The following is a 16,680-nucleotide window of genomic DNA, read 5'->3' on the forward strand; positions in this document are numbered from 1 at the left end:
TACTTTATGCAACACTATTTAGCCGTTAGCCACAAGATGGCATCCTTAACAGTTTGCTAACAATAGTTTACTAATAATAGAGTTGCCATATTTCAAAGTTGTTTAGCTTTTATGGGGAAACCTCCCCCCAAAATAGTGTTTTCCCTGCTTTTTACATCACATTGCCATACATTACATCCAGGTTTTTCCCTGACATTTTGCCAATTTGGCAAAATTACCCCCTACACAATTTTTACAACTGGAAACCAGGACATGTCAGGAATTCTCCTGACGTATGGCAAGCCTACTAATAACATTTCAAAGTTTGGACTTGCATCAAGGGACTCTTTGAGTTATCCATAATAGTTAAAAATTTATAAAACGGCGGTGGGGTGGGGGAATTCATCCCAGTTCCTTAAAAGGTTGGAAAAAGAGATGCAGAGGAGCACCACACACATAAAATATTGTTGGGCAAAATCCTTTGGGCCAGCTTTAACACTGACAAGCTCTTCCTCAAAACAGAGGAAGGTCTCTCATAGATGGGGTGTTATGCCATTATAGTGGGGTCTGAGTCACTGGTGCCATCTCCCAGCGACCCGGGCATCCACAACATTTTTTCAGTGGGTGCCCATGGGTGCCCGACCTCTGCCATGACTACCGCTTCCGCGGGCTGCCCACAACATAGCATAATACCCAATTTAGCATCAGCTGACAACCATAGAATAGTTAGCTGTCCTCATTCTCTAACTTCCTCCGTGTTATGAAATGAGCTTGAAGGCCTCATTATCGCCTCATCCAATTGTGCGGTGCTCCTACAGACGATGCCATTTCTTTTGCTCTGAACAAAGTCCTAAAGCAGCATTCCCTTGTGTTCCCCTCTGCATTACACCATGGGCACACACATCGGAGCAGCTGCCTGGGGGAGACAGTCTCTTCCAAATGTCTGCATTGCCGCTGCGGTCTTAGTGAAATGTTAGAAAATATTGCGATGCAAGAAGAAGCCACCTAAGCAGCCGTCATGCTTTGCTTTATTCAGATAAGCATGGGTAGCATATTATGCTCCTCCCCTGCCCTGTCTGCTTGGGCTGTGCCTGCTCTTAGGAGTCCAGGGAGCAAGGAAATGGATGAGGTTTTTTTTGCTCTTGCTTGAGAGAGCAGGAGGCCTGTCAGTTCCAATCTCCCTGCCAGCTTCCCAGTGCCAAGGTGGCAGCAGGAGTGACGGATGTGCTGACACATACATGGAGCCGCAGAGCTCTGATCTCCTTGGATCACCCGAGCTCAAAATGTAGGCCTTTTAAGCTGTTAGGATCGCTTTCGGCGATTAGTGGCATCTAAAGAGATAGGGAGGGATTTTAAAACTTGCTAGAGAACTATTTCAATCGGGGTTTGGTAGATGGATTGTAAATACAGTAGGGAGATTCTCGTCTATTGCTCAGTCTATTCCTCTCTTTGCCTTGTTAATCAGTCAACAGACATGAAGCATTTGGTACATAAATAGTTGATTAAGTCCAGCCAGAGGGGGGAAAAGAGGGGAAGCAATTGGTTGCTACTAAAGAACTGGACTCGGGTGGCGCTGTGGGTTAAACCACAGAGCCTAGGGCTTGCCGATCAGAAGGTCGGCGGTTTGAATCCCCACGATGGGATGAGCTCCCGTTGCTTGGTCCCAGCTCCTGCCAACCTAGCAGTTCGGAAGCACATCAAAAGTGCAAATAGATAACTAGGTACCGCTCCAGCGGGAAGGCAAACAGCGTTTCCGTGCGCTGCTCTGGTTCGCCAGAAGCGGCTTAGTCATGCTGGCCACATGACCCGGAAGCTGTACGCCGGCTCCCTCGGCCAATAAAGCAAGATGAGCACCACAACCCCAGAGTCAGCCACGACTGGACCTCATGGTCAAGGGTCCCTTTACCTTTAAAGAACTGGGGGTTGTATCTGCTATAGGTTTGAAGCAGTATCATAACACTTCAAATAGTCATGGCTTTCCCCAAAGAATCTTGGGAACTGTAGCTTGTTATGGGTGCTGAGCGTTGTTAGGGTACCCCTATTCCCCTCACAGAACTACAGTTCCCAGGGTTCCCTGGGAACAGGGATTGATTGTTAAGCCATTCTGGGAAATGGAGCTCTGTGAAGCAAATGGGAGCGTCCTAACAACTCTTTGCACTCTTAGCAAACTATGGTTCTCATGATTCTTTGGGGGAAGCCAAAACTATTTAGTAGTATGATGTTATTTTAAATGTATAGTGTGGGTGAGGTCTATTCAGTGGCGTAGCGTGGGGGGTGCGGGGGGGACCGGGTGCAACATCTGGGGGTTAGGGTTAGGGGGCACAAATCCATGGGTTAGGGGGCGCAAATTACTTGCCTTGGCCCGGGTGCTGACAACCCACGCTACGCCACTGGGTCTATTGAAATTAATGGGTCTAGGTCAGTCATGTCTGTTATCTTCACTGGGTCTGATCTGACTAGGAGCAACATTGGATACAGCAGTAAAGTTTTAATGCTCATACTAGGTAACAGCATGGAAAAGTTCTTGCTTGTATGCTGGCAATTGGGCCTCACTTCCTTTGAGTCTAACGTCTATGTGAAGCCTCATTCCTTGCCTCTGAAGTCCGTTGGTTATAGCTATGGGTTGGCATTTTCATTTCTTTCAATTCCCACATGGCTTCCCTTCTCTCCTTAAAATGTTTTCTATACCACTTCACATTTATTCCCCCCCCCCCCCGTTCTTAGAAACAGCAGTTATATGTTTAGTTTAAGTTGATTTTGTATGTGTATGTATATATCTATATCTATGCACACTTCTTTTCTCAGTGGAGAGATGGTTAAACAGGGGGAAAAAGCATTCTCATAACTTAAATGTTTGGAGTGTCATTGAAACCACCTTGGTATTTTTTTCTGTTTGCAGAGCAGCTGTCTGGGTAATACGCTCAAATCTTTCACTGTCACGTATTATCATAAAGTCATTTTAGCAGAACCATTTTTAATTCACTCTAGTCTGCTCCTCCTACAAAGGAATGTAAAACCATCCTTTGTAGGGTAAATTTAGTGCCATATTAATTCGAAGAGTTAGAATAATAAACTTTAAAAAATGGAAATTAATAGGAGCTTTGGGGTTAATGCATTAAGTTCCTTTCAGGTTAATTGTGTGTAGACTAGGATTTGGGAGAGTGGGTTTTTATTTTATCTTTTGGCTCGCTTAACTGGCATAACATGAACTACCCATATTTCAGCTTGTAGGCAGGAAAAGCAATTCCTCACAGGAAGGTGGGACGATCTTTGCCTCTTACTATGGTATGAAGGCCTCTTACTATGGCATTACCTGTGTGCATTGGCAAAGCAACCACCTTGAGAGGGAGTGGTTAGGGTGACATGTATGTGAAATGTATTAGGGGGAGATGCTCAATAAACAGGTGATGTCATGTAACCTCTAAGCAAGTTATGCAAACGTATCGGCACGAATTCCCATTAAACAGCTGGTCCCAAAACTCCCGTGGTGCCAGGGTGTGTGGTCTGAAGGGCACTAAGGCTACCACCTTGTTGGAGCTAAGATTTGGGGTCTGCTCAGTGCCTGAATGGATGATTGCCTGCAAACTGTATGTTCATTTTGGGCTCCATAATGGGGAGAAATGGGGATTTAACTGTAATAAAATAAATATTTGTGGTGCTACAGTCTAAACACTTCAAAGATGTTCCAGGGTTCCTTAATGAATTTTTAAAAAGGTTTTCAAAATGGTGTGTGTGGTTTAAGAATACAGAATCAAAAGGACAAATAAATGAATCCCCCAGGAGTACAGTTTCGTGATGGGCAGAACATTACTGAATTTTCAGCATGCTTTCCCCTCCAATTTGTTTTGGTTTTAACATAGGAGTGATATCCAATTAACTCATACTTAGAGTGGGCCAATGGCACAGAAATCAATGGACTTAAGATACTCTGTTGATTTCAGTTGGTCTATTCTTGAGTATGACTAATATTGTCTATCACCCTATGACATAGCTTTTCCTAAAAGGTAAAGGTAAAGGTACCCCTGCCCGTACGGGCCAGTCTTGACAGACTCTGGGGTTGTGCGCCCATCTCACTTAAGAGGCCAGGGGCCAGCGCTGTCCGGAGACACTTCCGGGTCACGTGGCCAGCGTGACATCGCTGCTCTGGCGAGCCAGAGCCGCACATGGAAACGCCGTTTACCTTCCCGCTGGTAAGCGGTCCCTATTTATCTACTTGCACCCGGAGGTGCTTTCGAACTGCTAGGTTGGCAGGCGCTGGGACCGAGCAACGGGAGCGCACCCCGCCGCGGGGATTCGAACCGCCGACCTTTCGATCGGCAAGTCCTAGGCGCTGAGGCTTTAACCCACAGCGCCACCCGCGTCCCCACAAGCTTTTCCTACTTGGGGAAATAAATGGGGGTGGGGACGACCCCCCCCCCTGCTGCATTGAATGCTCAGCCAAAAGCCAACCTTTTCCAAACTGGCGAGAGCTCAGTTCCTGGCACTTTTTGAGGATTGTGGCTTTAATTTGTACTTCCTGTAGTTACAAAGCAATAGATGCAGCATCTCACAAATGCATTGGGGAGCTGCACAATAAATAACTCTGTGTTTGCAGATATGGAAAGAAAGACATTTGCTTGAATATGCCTTTCCAATGATATGTAAACTTACTTCTCACCAGACTTGCTCCTGGTCTGGGCCCAACACTCAAAAACGTTTGGTTTGCATGTGATGATACTGTGAGAAGTGAAAGGATTAAGAGGGTACTAAAGTTTCATTGTATATTACAAAACATTTCTCTTTCTTTTCTGATTGTGGAAACCATAACCAACCACCGGAAGACTGACTGTGCTGACTTTCCTTGGGAAGAGGCTTGCAATAGTTTACATGGCATATCAGTTGTCACAGGAATGCCTCCTGTCTGGCTGTCAGATCTCAGCTGCGCTTAATGTAAAGCAGCTCAGGGTTGCAAAGACTTGTTTATTGTGCCCTGGAGACTGCAAACACCGTGGCCTAACAACACAGTCCTAGAGGATTCTCTTAACAACTGGACACACACACACCGGGGCATGCACACATCATTATAAGTACAACTTGCAAAACATATGAACGATGAGGTGATCATTTTATTCAAATTTGTTTTGCTTTTGGCAATAGCTTATAAGTGATTACATAGGAAATGGATCTATGGCAGTGATTCTTAAACTTTTTCTGGGGGGGGGGTCGTCTACCTCTTTAAGAGTGTGGTGAAAGCTATGGACCTCCTCCCCAGAAAAAATGTACACCAAGATATATACACACAATTATGCATGCAGTTTATTTTGTTGCATTGTTAAAAACAACCTTACCCAGATCACAGATTCCATAAAGCCCACACATGGATCCCTGGTTAAGAACACCTGATTTGTCAATTGTGGGGAAGGTGAGGAAAGGTATAATAAATAAATAATTGAAGTTTTCTTCTGGTACCTTGAATACAGTTTAAGTGGAGGGTAGCGTGACTCCCCAAAAGATGTGAAGACCATTATTGGATATACTAAAAGTTAAATTGCTAAAACATTGTTTATCTTTAGAGCATTTTGGGGGAATGTGTTTTTAATATTACACAGTAACCAGAGCAATATGTATACAATGAAGACTGACAGTGCAGTCCTAAACCCGCCCCCCCCGTTCCCCCATGCAAGTGGGGCAGTGTCCGAGGGGGCAAGGGCTGTTGAATGGCATGTAGCTGTCTCTCTGCTGGCCTCCACTGGTGGAGAGGAGCACTGCCAACTTGGGGGGGAGGGCAGAGCAGCCATACTCTGGTAGTATCAGCCTGGGAAATATTGGAAAGCAGACCCATGAATAACAAAAAGGATTTGCATTCACTGACAAAAGAGAGCCATTATGTGTTTTAGCAGGTATTTCATTATCTCGGAATGAGCACCATATGGCACACAGGCTCCTGGCTTGTGATAAATTTGCTGGGGTTTCTTAGAAATATAAATATAAATACACACACACACACACACACATATATATATATGAAAGAAGCCAGTTAAAATATAATGGAAAACGATCAGCCTGCTGTGTAAGTGAGAGATATGGACCTTTTAAACAAACAACAACAATATAGTAGGGTAAGTTAAATGACATTCAACAGCTTCATAACGAAATTAATCTTTCCAGCTCTTTGGTGACATGTCGTTATAATTCCCTCCATAGCTGAAATGCTGTGCTTTCTTAAGTCTCTACTCTGTCCTGGTTTGCACCTCACACTCGGCCAGATGATTGCTCGCTGTGGCTCAGAGGCGCCAACTTGTGAACAAAGTGAGAGGGAACCATCATGCATGTGATGTTATGATGTTGCCCGTGAGACGATGTCCGGATGTCGCACCAGGTCAAAGGAGCCAGGAATGTGGCGGCAGCAGCATGGCTTTAATGCTGGGTGGCTCCTCCACCTTCTGCCGCCACTGCCACAAGGCGGGGACTCCTTCCCTGTTGTTAGCCGCCTTGAGCGTGGATTAAAGTGTGGAGAGGTGGCAAACAATGTATGTATTTTCGTCACAGAGCAGTTGTGACTTGATTTATGAGTGCAGCAGAGGAGCCACAGGGTGATGACCTGCATGGCTGTTCTGTGCGGCGGCGGTTCTAATCACAAAGCAGCATGTAAGCAGCAAAGATCTTGTCTATTATTGGAGTATGAATGGAATCCTTAACACCCTAACCTGGACGGTCAAGAAAAGAGAGAACTGTATAAAAAACAGTGGAATCCAAAGGGTGTCCTTTTGGTGCCTCTATCACATGGTCCTACTACGATGGCTCTGCGAGGTGTTAACTCTGCTAGTGTCTAGGTCCAACTGAATCCTTATATAGACCATAGTTCAGTAAACCCCACCTCCCAGAGAACCTCATGCAATTCTTCAGCTTTAGGCTCCTGAAGACTGCGGAGGCAAGTGAAACTACAGGGAACCAGGCAGAGAACCTTCTTGGTAGTGGAGACCACCCTGTGGAACGCTCTCCCATCAGATGTCAAGGAGACAAATAACTATACAACTTTTAGAAGGCACCTGAAGGCAGTCTTGTATGGGGAAGTTTTTAATGTTTGATGTTTTATTAGGCCTTTATATTTGCTGGAAACCACCCAGAGTGGCTAGGGCTACCCAGTGAAATGGGTAGGGTACAAATAATAAAATTATATTATTATTATTATTATTATTATTATTACTGGGAAGGGTGCGGTGGGAGGGAGAACAGCCCTGTGCAGACCCACCGACAGGAATGTTAAATTGGCTGTGCTAGTGTGCTTGCACTTGCTGACTTGACCACTGCTTTGCCCTTCCTCTCCCAGTAAGCGGCAGCAACGCATCTGCTGGGAGCTCCACCATGCAGGCTCCTTTTCTGAATTGAGGGAGGCCAGCAAGAATATAGGTCCTCTGGTTGGTCAGGAGGCTCCTCTTGAAGATGCCTTTGCTACAGTTTCCTAATACTAAAAGGAATAGAATGTGGATTGTCAGCGGCTGTACCTGCCTGTTCATCACCACCTAACGGAGTCGTCTTCTGTTCCTTTGGGAAATCTGAAGACGCAAGCACAGGCACACACTTGCCTCTGAAATGTTTCGGTCTCTGTGGACTCCTGTAGGCCAGCCATGATTCCGTTCACATTCTTTGCGTCAAAATATCAGCAACTTGGTTCCCCCATCGTGTCTCTCTCATCCTGCGTTTTCCAGGCATTATGTCATTCCCCTGTAGCCATCTGTCAGCTGCCTGTGGCTCTTCTGTTGAGGGTATAATGTTTCCCAGGAGGAAGTGTCTGAGTCGTTTGCTCAGAAATGATATTATATTGCACATATATATATGTACAAAAAGGTGACTGAGCACTCTCATGCCTAATGGCTGTTTTGTTCATTTGCTCTCTTGTGTTTACATGATCTCCTTGAGGGAACAGTCTCAAGTCCCTTTGGATATTACATTGCTTTGACTCTGTTTCATGCTAATGGAGATGGATAATATTTTCTTTCAAAGGATGGATCATATTCCTTTACAGGAGGATATCAGTTCAAAATGCCTCCTGAACACAAGCAGCCTTATTGTCAGCACGATGTTCTCCCCTCCTGCCGGAGTGATTTTGATTGCTTAAAATAGTTTCAAGTGTTCTTGTAAACAGGTCTGTAAAAAAAAAGGGCTTAAATGTTTTAAAATCTCATTGTCTTGCTGTTTTGTTGTTTACCGTCTTGGGCTCCTTTTGGGAGGAAAGTCAGAATAGAAAAAAAATAAAATAATAAGGAAAAAATGCCTATATGAACTTAGAAAGACTGGAAAAGAGGAGATGCCTTATTTGAAGAGAAGGAGTCCATGTAATGAGAATAATTGAGGGCATGTAATGAGAGCTATGGGACGCGGGTGGTGCTGTGGGTTAAACCACAGAGCCTATGACCTGCCGATCAGAAGGTCGGCGGTTCGAATCCCCGCGACGGGGTGAGCTCCCGTTGCTCAGTCCCTGCTCCTGCCAACCTGGCAGTTCAAGAGCACGTCAAAGTGCAAGTAGATAAACAGGTACTGCTCCAGCAGGAAGGTAAACGGCGTTTCCGTGCGCTGCTGTGGTTCGCCAAAAGCGGCTTAGTTATGTTGGCCACATGACCCGGAAGCTGTATGCCAGCTCCCTCGGCCAATAAAGCGAGATGAGCGCTGCAACCCCAGAGTCGGCCACGACTGGACCTAATGGTCAGGGGTCCCTTTACCTTTACCTAATGAGAGCCATGAGTGAGATAACAGCTACCAGTCAGCCTCAGTTCCCCAGCTGTACACTTGTGATTCCCAGAAGCTGGTCTTCAGGACTATATTGCCTCTGACAGTGGAGGTAGAACAGAGACATCGTGGCTAGTAGCCACTGATGGCTTTCCCCTCCATGAATTTGTCTAATCTTCTTTTATTAAAGCCATACAAGTTGTGTTGGTTGTCACTACAATATTATTTAGCAAGAGAATGCCTTGGTTGCTCGATTCCACAGTCGTCCTTACGGTCATTATTCTGAAGGAGGAGGCAAAGCTGTGTTTCCCTAGTACTGAGGTCCATTCATTTCCCATGAAGCTCTGGGCTGCTTCAACCACTAAGATATTTCAAAAATTGGACTGTGAATATGGCAAACATCTACTTTATAATGTGTATCATAGAGGCACACTTCTCTGAGAGGTTCGATTGTCTTCAGCTCCCTGTTGAACGTACCATTAAATGGAAAAGCCATGACTGCTGCTGCATATTGGGCAAAACGTGCCAGTTTCAGCGTTCTGTTTGCTGTGATCCTTCACATTTAATAAAAACACCATGGTGCTTCCAGGACTTATTTTTCAACCTGAGTGCTTGTTATATTCAGTCATTCATATGCTCACCACCATATGAATGGATCATTGGACTCCAACCATAGGAATCTACTCATAGAGAATGTCTTACATTGCCTAATGTGTATGAGACCATCTGCTGCCTTCTCTACCACATTCAGTTTACTTCACTTCATCTACCTCCTTTTGGTTATTGACTACAGGTAAGGTAAAGATAAAGGACCCCTGAATGGTTAAGTCCAGTCAAAGGCGACTACGGGGTATAGCACTCATCTCACTTTCAGGCCGAGGGAGCCAGCATTCGTCCACAGACAGCTTTCCAGGTATTGTGGCCAACATGACGTAACCGCTTCTGGTGCAGTGGGACACCGTGACAAATGCCAGAGCACACGGAAACACCGTTTACTTTCCAGCCACAGTGGTACCTATTTATCTACTTGCACTTGTATGCTTTTGAACTGCTAGTTTGGCTGGAACTGGGACAGAGCAATGGGAGCTCACCCCGTTGCACGGATTCAAACCACCAACCTTCCGATCAGCAAGCCCAAGAGGCTCTGTGGTTTAGACCACAGCACTACCCGTTCCTGATATTGGCTACAGCTATCCCCTAGGACCTAAGCCTTGAAAATCAGAGGGAGTATTTTTGGGGGGTCAGTTTTGTGAGTTCCAACTCCTCCTTCCTGAATTATAAATAATACCTGGTGTGAGAGGGATCTTCCTTTAATGAGGAATGCCACGGGTTCCTCAAGATGACCTGTTTATTTAGCATTCATCCTGATTTCCTCACCCAAAACTTAAAACAGTGGTTGGACGATGTCTGGCCTTTATCGAGCATGGGTTCTGATTTTTTATAGGGTGGTTATAAAACATTGAGCATTCATCCTGATTTCCTTGTGAGATGTTTGCACATTTTCTTATTGACCATTGGTTCACCCCACACTTTTCAATGACTTTACCTATTGCTTCTGTAACCACAAAAAGTGGTTTGTTCTGCTAGGGTGACAGAGCACTTCAATCCACTTTGATTGTGTAAACTTTAATTTTTGGTGTACATTTGAACCCCTCCCACAAAATAGTGACAGTCTGGGCTCTCCATATCTCATGGCCAAGCCCTGTCTACTGTTTTGATGTGATTTGTTTAAACAGGAGCCCCCTTTGCCACACATGGATACTGGTTTGGAAGCCATTGCCCCAATTCCTCTGTGATGCTTCCCAGTTTCAAACCTCTTCCCCATGCTGACCAGTAAGAAATGCCCCTGCAGATTGTATCTACCTTGGTTTCCTTCTTTGGCTCATTAATCTTCGTTACAGTTAAATTAATTGAGATTAATACTTTGCTGGGAGGAAAATCTCCCATTCCCTAAACCTTTGAAGTGTGTAGCTTTGGGGCGGGGGAGGAACCTGAAAATGAGCTTATTAATATCCGGGAAAAGCAGCTTGCTCTCTCTTTTTTTCTCTCCCCATCAACCATTTTAAGATAAACCCTTCCAGTGTCCTCTTTTTTCTCTTGGATAAAAATCTCCCCCACCTTATCTGTCCCTTCAGAGTGGCTTTTGACAGTGTCCCAGTTCCTATTCTGCTTGCCTAAAGAGAGCAGATGCAGTTCAGCTTTAATTGCAAGACTGACATGATTTTGCCTTGTCGGAAACCATCCACTACAGTGAGGGAAGCTCTTCTTTGTTTCCAGGCTGTAACTTTAGTTTGAAAAAGAATTTAGGGTTTTGTTTTCTAAGCAAAAAGACTGCTAAAGCAAACCTCTCCTTTTGCTTTCTACCATGTTATTGCAAATGTTACAATTCACAACCCCCTCATCCGGCCACCCACACTGTAAATATGCCTTTTTAATAAGTACAAGTATGCTGGTACATGCGAGTTATAGTTAATCCTTTAGCTTTCCCATGGGAAAGCAGCTCGCTGACTTTCACTACCAATTAGGGAGAAAAGAAGGGAAAAGTGCAATTGAGGTTTAGTTATTTATTGAGGCTGGCAAATCAACCTATCCACAAGGACTCAGGGATAGTCCAGAGTGGTGCATGCTCTAGTTATCTCCCGCTTGGACTACTGCAATGCGCTCTATGTGGGGCTACCTTTGAATGTGACCTGGAAAATACAACTAATCCAGAATGTGGCAGCTAGACTGGTGACTGGGAGCGGCCGCCGAGACCACATAACACCGGTCTTGAAAGACCTACACTGGCTCCTAGTACATTTCTGAGCACAATTCAAAGTGTTGATGCTATCCTTTAAAGCCCGAAATGGCCTCGGTCTAGTATACCTGAAGAAGCGTCTCCACCCCCATCATTCTGCCCGGACGCTGAGGTCCAGCGCTGAGGGCCTTCTGGCAGTTCCCTTGCTGTGAGAAGCCAAGTTACAGGGAACCAGGCAGAGGGCCTTCTTGGTAGTGGCACCCACCCAGTGGAATGCCCTCCCACCAGATGTCAAAGAGAAAAACAACTACCAGACTTTTAGAAGACATCTGAAGGCAGCCCTGTTTAGGGAAGCTTTTAATGTTTACTAGACTATTGTATTTTAATATTCTGTTCTAAGCTGCCCAGAGTGGCTGGGGAAACCCAGCCAGATGGGCGGGGTATAAAATAATAATAATAATAATAATAATAATAATAATAATAATAATAATAGTCCATGTAAGCATATGTGCAAAACAGACACTCTTGTGGGCATCACACAGGCACCATAACATGTTCTATTGGCTATGAAAGGATGCTTATTTCCAGTCTAATTTCAGTGGGGAGGGGAGACACTAGAGAAGACATTTGTGGGTCTCATTTTTCTCATTTTTTCCAGTTGGTATTCTACATTTCCACATCAGATCTATATATCATCTATCTATCTATCTATCTATCTATCTATCTATCTATCTATCTATCTATCTATCTATCTATGGAGGATGTCATTGTGAACATCCATGCCTCAAATCCCCCCATCTGTAGTAAGAGAGATGGGGTTTCCAAGAAACACAGATGCCCTAGCATTCTACACTAGTCCTCCTGCACCCCACACTTTCTGTGAATCTGTTTCAAAACTGGTGCGTGCATTTTGAGCCAGGATGCTACTGGGGCTAGAAGCAAAATGAGGCAAAATGTGTTTCAGGACCCTGCTCATCTACCAAGCACACTAGGTGGCCTTGGACAAGCCAGAGGAATTTGGTCCTTTTTTAAAACAACAGCATACAATCAGTGCTTTAGACTGAAATTGTGTGGTTTCTTCCTTTCCTCCTTTTTTGTTATTAGTTTCAGCTTTCAGCATTGTGTTTGAAGAGCTGCTATTTATGGCTTTTCAAACAATGTGCTGCAGGAAAGGAATTTAAAGAATGTCCTTGAGTGAATTGAGGGGGCTCTTCAGCATGTGAGCAAAACGAAGGTTAATCCTCCAAGTTGTTCGGGATCACATTCCACGAGACAAAATCATCCACACACCGGAAGAGAAAGGAGAAAGGCTAATAGAGTCAGCTGGAGGGTGTTATTACGCACTTAACAGGGGTCTTCACCGATCTAAACTTGTCTCTGAAACCCAGATAACTTCAGTTGCTTGGGACACATTCTACCAACTGAGGCTGATGTTGCAATTGTAACTCCTTCCTGAAATTGATTCTGATACCCTCCAGAATAAACTACTGCAATGATGAGGATGATTCACATTCTATGTGATTTTTCAAAATTAAAGAATAAAACCTTACAAATTAAAATAAAATAAAAGCGTAAAAACACACAATTGTAAATTTAACACAGGGCCACATATTGTTACCTATTGCTGCAACATTTTTCCATCACGGTCCAATTAAAACATTGTAAAGCAAAATGGTGTGTTATAGGATATCACTTTTGCAAAAGTAAATACATGGCGACCAGCTTGGAAGAGGTTGAGCTCAACTTTAGCTCATTCCCTCCTTTGTCTTTCAGTCAGTGCACTTGTCTGAACATGCAACTGCAGGATTCACAGGCGTATAGAGCAGTGTCTGTCAAACGTTTGAACTTTGTCCTCCCCTTCTTCTGCCTCACAAGCCATCAAACCATCTCTTAATGAAATTACCTTATACCAAGTCAAACCTTTGGTCTGTCCAGCCCAGCAATGTCTTCTCTGATGGGCAGCAGAGCTCCAGGGTCTAAGGCAGCAGTCCTCCCTCTACCTTCTCTCTGATCCTTTAATCACTGGAAAGGCCAAGGATTGAATTTGGGACCTTCTGTGTGCTTTGCCTGCACTCTGCACCACCTAGCAATGGCCCCTCTTTGGCATGCAAATGCACAGAATCTCCCCACACAACCAAATGCCTGCAGCCCACCAACATGTATGCGCAGGGACATGTCAATCAGGGAACTAATCCGACACCAGCGGTGTCTGGGGCCCTCTGGAACTGGTGGGACAGAAGGCAGGGAAGCCCAAGAGTAGGTCTTTTTTTTTTTTAACCAAACATTTAGAGCACACACGCACCACCCCAAGAAACCTGGGAACTGCAGTTTGTTGTGGGTGCTGAGACTTGTAACTCTGTGAGGGGTAAACTACAGTTTCCAGGATTCATGGGGTGGCAGGGGGAATGTGCTTTAAATGTATGATGTGCACGCAGCCATAGGAGGTGGAAAAAGCTAGGGCCGGGGGGGGGGGCATAGAGGGCAGCTGCCCCCTCCCTGATCAAATAAGACAATACAGTGGTACCTCTAGTTACGAACTTAATTCGTTCCAGAAATCCGTTCTTAACCTGAAACCGTTCTTAACTCGAGGCGTGCTTTCGCTAATGGGGCCTCTTGCTGCCGCTGCGCCGCCGGCACACGATTTCCGTTCTCATCCTGGGACAAAGTTCTCAACTCAAGGTAACTCTTCCAGGTTAGCGGAATTTGTAACCTGAAGCGTTTGTAACCTGAGGCATTTGTAACTCAAGGTACCACTGTATAAATACTTAACTAATTGACCAATCACATTGTCTACGCTTATGGGGCTGCCATACATCAGGATTTTCCCGGAGATTACCAGGATTTCAAAGGTCGAATTGACTTTGGGGTTTTCCTTTAAAAAGCTCATTTTTTTTGGGGGGGGGAGTTCTTCCTAAAAAGAGCTCAACCACTTTTGGGGTGCCTTGGTTTTTACTTTTTGGAATATGGCAGCCCTTAAAAAGCTGACCAACAGCGCCACCCCCTGGACGGGTTGAAAGCAGGCAAGCAGGTAGACAAGTGGGGACTAGCTGAGGTCAGGGCAAGACTGGTGGCAGGCCCATGCAGAGCTTGCCTGAAGCCCAGGGCGGAAGTCTTGTTAGAATAAAGTTATAAACTCAAACAAAGCAGCCAGTCCCTGGCGGGGCCCCCTGGCCAGTTTAGCTCTCTGAGGCCCAGGGCAAGTGTACCCGCCTGCCTCCCATACATAGGCCTGGTTGGTTGGGCAACACCCCTTCATCTTCATGTATCAACCTCCCATGTCTTAGAAAAGTGTTATCTCAGACCTTCCTCCTAAAAACAGCCAGACAAAGAAGGTGAGGAGCTGTTGAGCCAATAACATTGCATACGTTCCATGGATAGCCCAACAATACCTTCGACACAGTTTGCTTCACCAGGTGAAAAAGCAACATTTCAGGGCCCAGCTGCCTGTGGGTTTGCAAATTCCCCGGATCAATAAATGACAGTCTTTCCAGAGAAAAGCATTTGGAGCAAAGCCCTATTGTTGTTATTTGTGAATCTGTTCTCTTTGGAGTCCTTTATGTCGGGTTTCTCATTGTATTCTTTCTGCCTGGCTCCAGAGAAGAGGTTTTGAAGGGGGGGTGTGGAGAGAGAGAAAGAGAGGCTGCATGCAGAGAGAAACATCTCCTGCTGCTTTCTTTTGAAGACTCTGCACAGCAAATCCGCATTTCTCCATAGTCTTCTTTTTCACAGTGTCTTCATTCCGTCCCCACCACCCACCCTACCATCTATAAAAATAAAGATACCTGTGGCTGGTGCTTTCAGCAGCTATTAAAAGAAAAGAGAATGGCCCTCTTTGCCACTGAATCCAGGATGTTGAGTCCTTGCTGCTTGCTGGCCCTTAGAGCAGATGAATGAGCTTTACCTCCGACATTTGAAAACAACCATTGGCACGATGGGATGGAATCTTTGACATTTTACTGTACAGCCACCACACGTCTGAAGAGCATTTATTGATGCCTGTTTAAAAACTCACCATCTCCATTTGGTTTCTCTGAACTGTAAAGCATGGGGGTGACCAAATCTCTGCTGATTTTTTTTTGCTCTGGTTAGCTTCAGCAGAGACCAGTCTAAAAAAATATAACGCTAGTTCTGCCAAGGCTTAATTTTTGCTTTTTTGTGGCAAAAATAGAATAATTGGTAACATAAAATAATAATCACAAGCTTATCTGGATTTTGCTAAATGTTCATTCAAGGTGAATCAGAATACCTCAGTCCAAAAAAGGGCGAAATCACATTTTGTTCCTTCCTGCATAGTCTCAGAGGAGAGCTGCTAAAAAATCAAAGAAGGTAAATGTCTCAAATGGGTTCTTAAAACTAATTTTTGCAACCTTTCTTGAGCATGCAGTTTACATAGGTCGTCCCTGAATTTGTTTTGAAAAGATTCTTTGCCTTCCCTTTGAACACAAGCTGCATTTGCCTCCAGAATCACCTGGATTGAGAGCAGATGGCTGGCTATGTTAACAAAATACTGCTTTTAATTTCTACTGCTTGGGAGGACCTAAGTATTTAGTGTATTTAGACCAAATATCAAAGTATCTGGAGTCAGTTTTGTCATAGAATCATAGAATCATAGAGTTGGAAGAGACCACAAGGGCCATTGAGTCCAACCCCCTGCCAAGCAGGAAACACCATCAGAGCACTCCTGACATATGGTTGTCAAGCCTCTGCTTAAAGACCTCCAAAGAAGGAGACTCCACCACACTCCTTGGCAGCAAATTCCACTGTCGAACAGCTCTTACTGTCAGGAAGTTCTTCCTAATGTTCTTTCTTGTAGTTTGGATCCATTGTTCCGTGTCCGCTTCTCTGGAGCAGCAGAAAACAACCTTTCTCCCTCCTCTATGTGACATCCTTTTATATATTTGAACATGGCTATCATATCACCCCTTAACCTCCTCTTCTCCTCTTCTTCTTCTTGTCCTTTTAACATGATAAAAGTCTGCTTGATGCAGTGGGTGTTCGTTCATTGCCACAGACTAGCCAGCTTCCCTGCATTCCCCCTAAGTGGCCGAGTTACCTTTCTGCTCTCTAATCCAGATAAACATGACTCTGCATTTTTAAAATATAGGAACCAGAATCTGCATTCACCCCTATTTTATGTTCCTTTTGATATGCCTGAAATTGTGATGAATAAATATTAATTTTGTTTAACAGTTATTTCGCACTGAATTGTCAAAGCTCTTGCCACCTGCCACGCAATCCCATTCTAAAGCCCATACAGT

Source organism: Podarcis melisellensis (genome assembly GCF_964234715.1).
Source record: "Podarcis melisellensis genome assembly, chromosome: 12".
In the NCBI taxonomy this organism is placed as follows: domain Eukaryota; kingdom Metazoa; phylum Chordata; class Lepidosauria; order Squamata; family Lacertidae; genus Podarcis; species Podarcis melisellensis.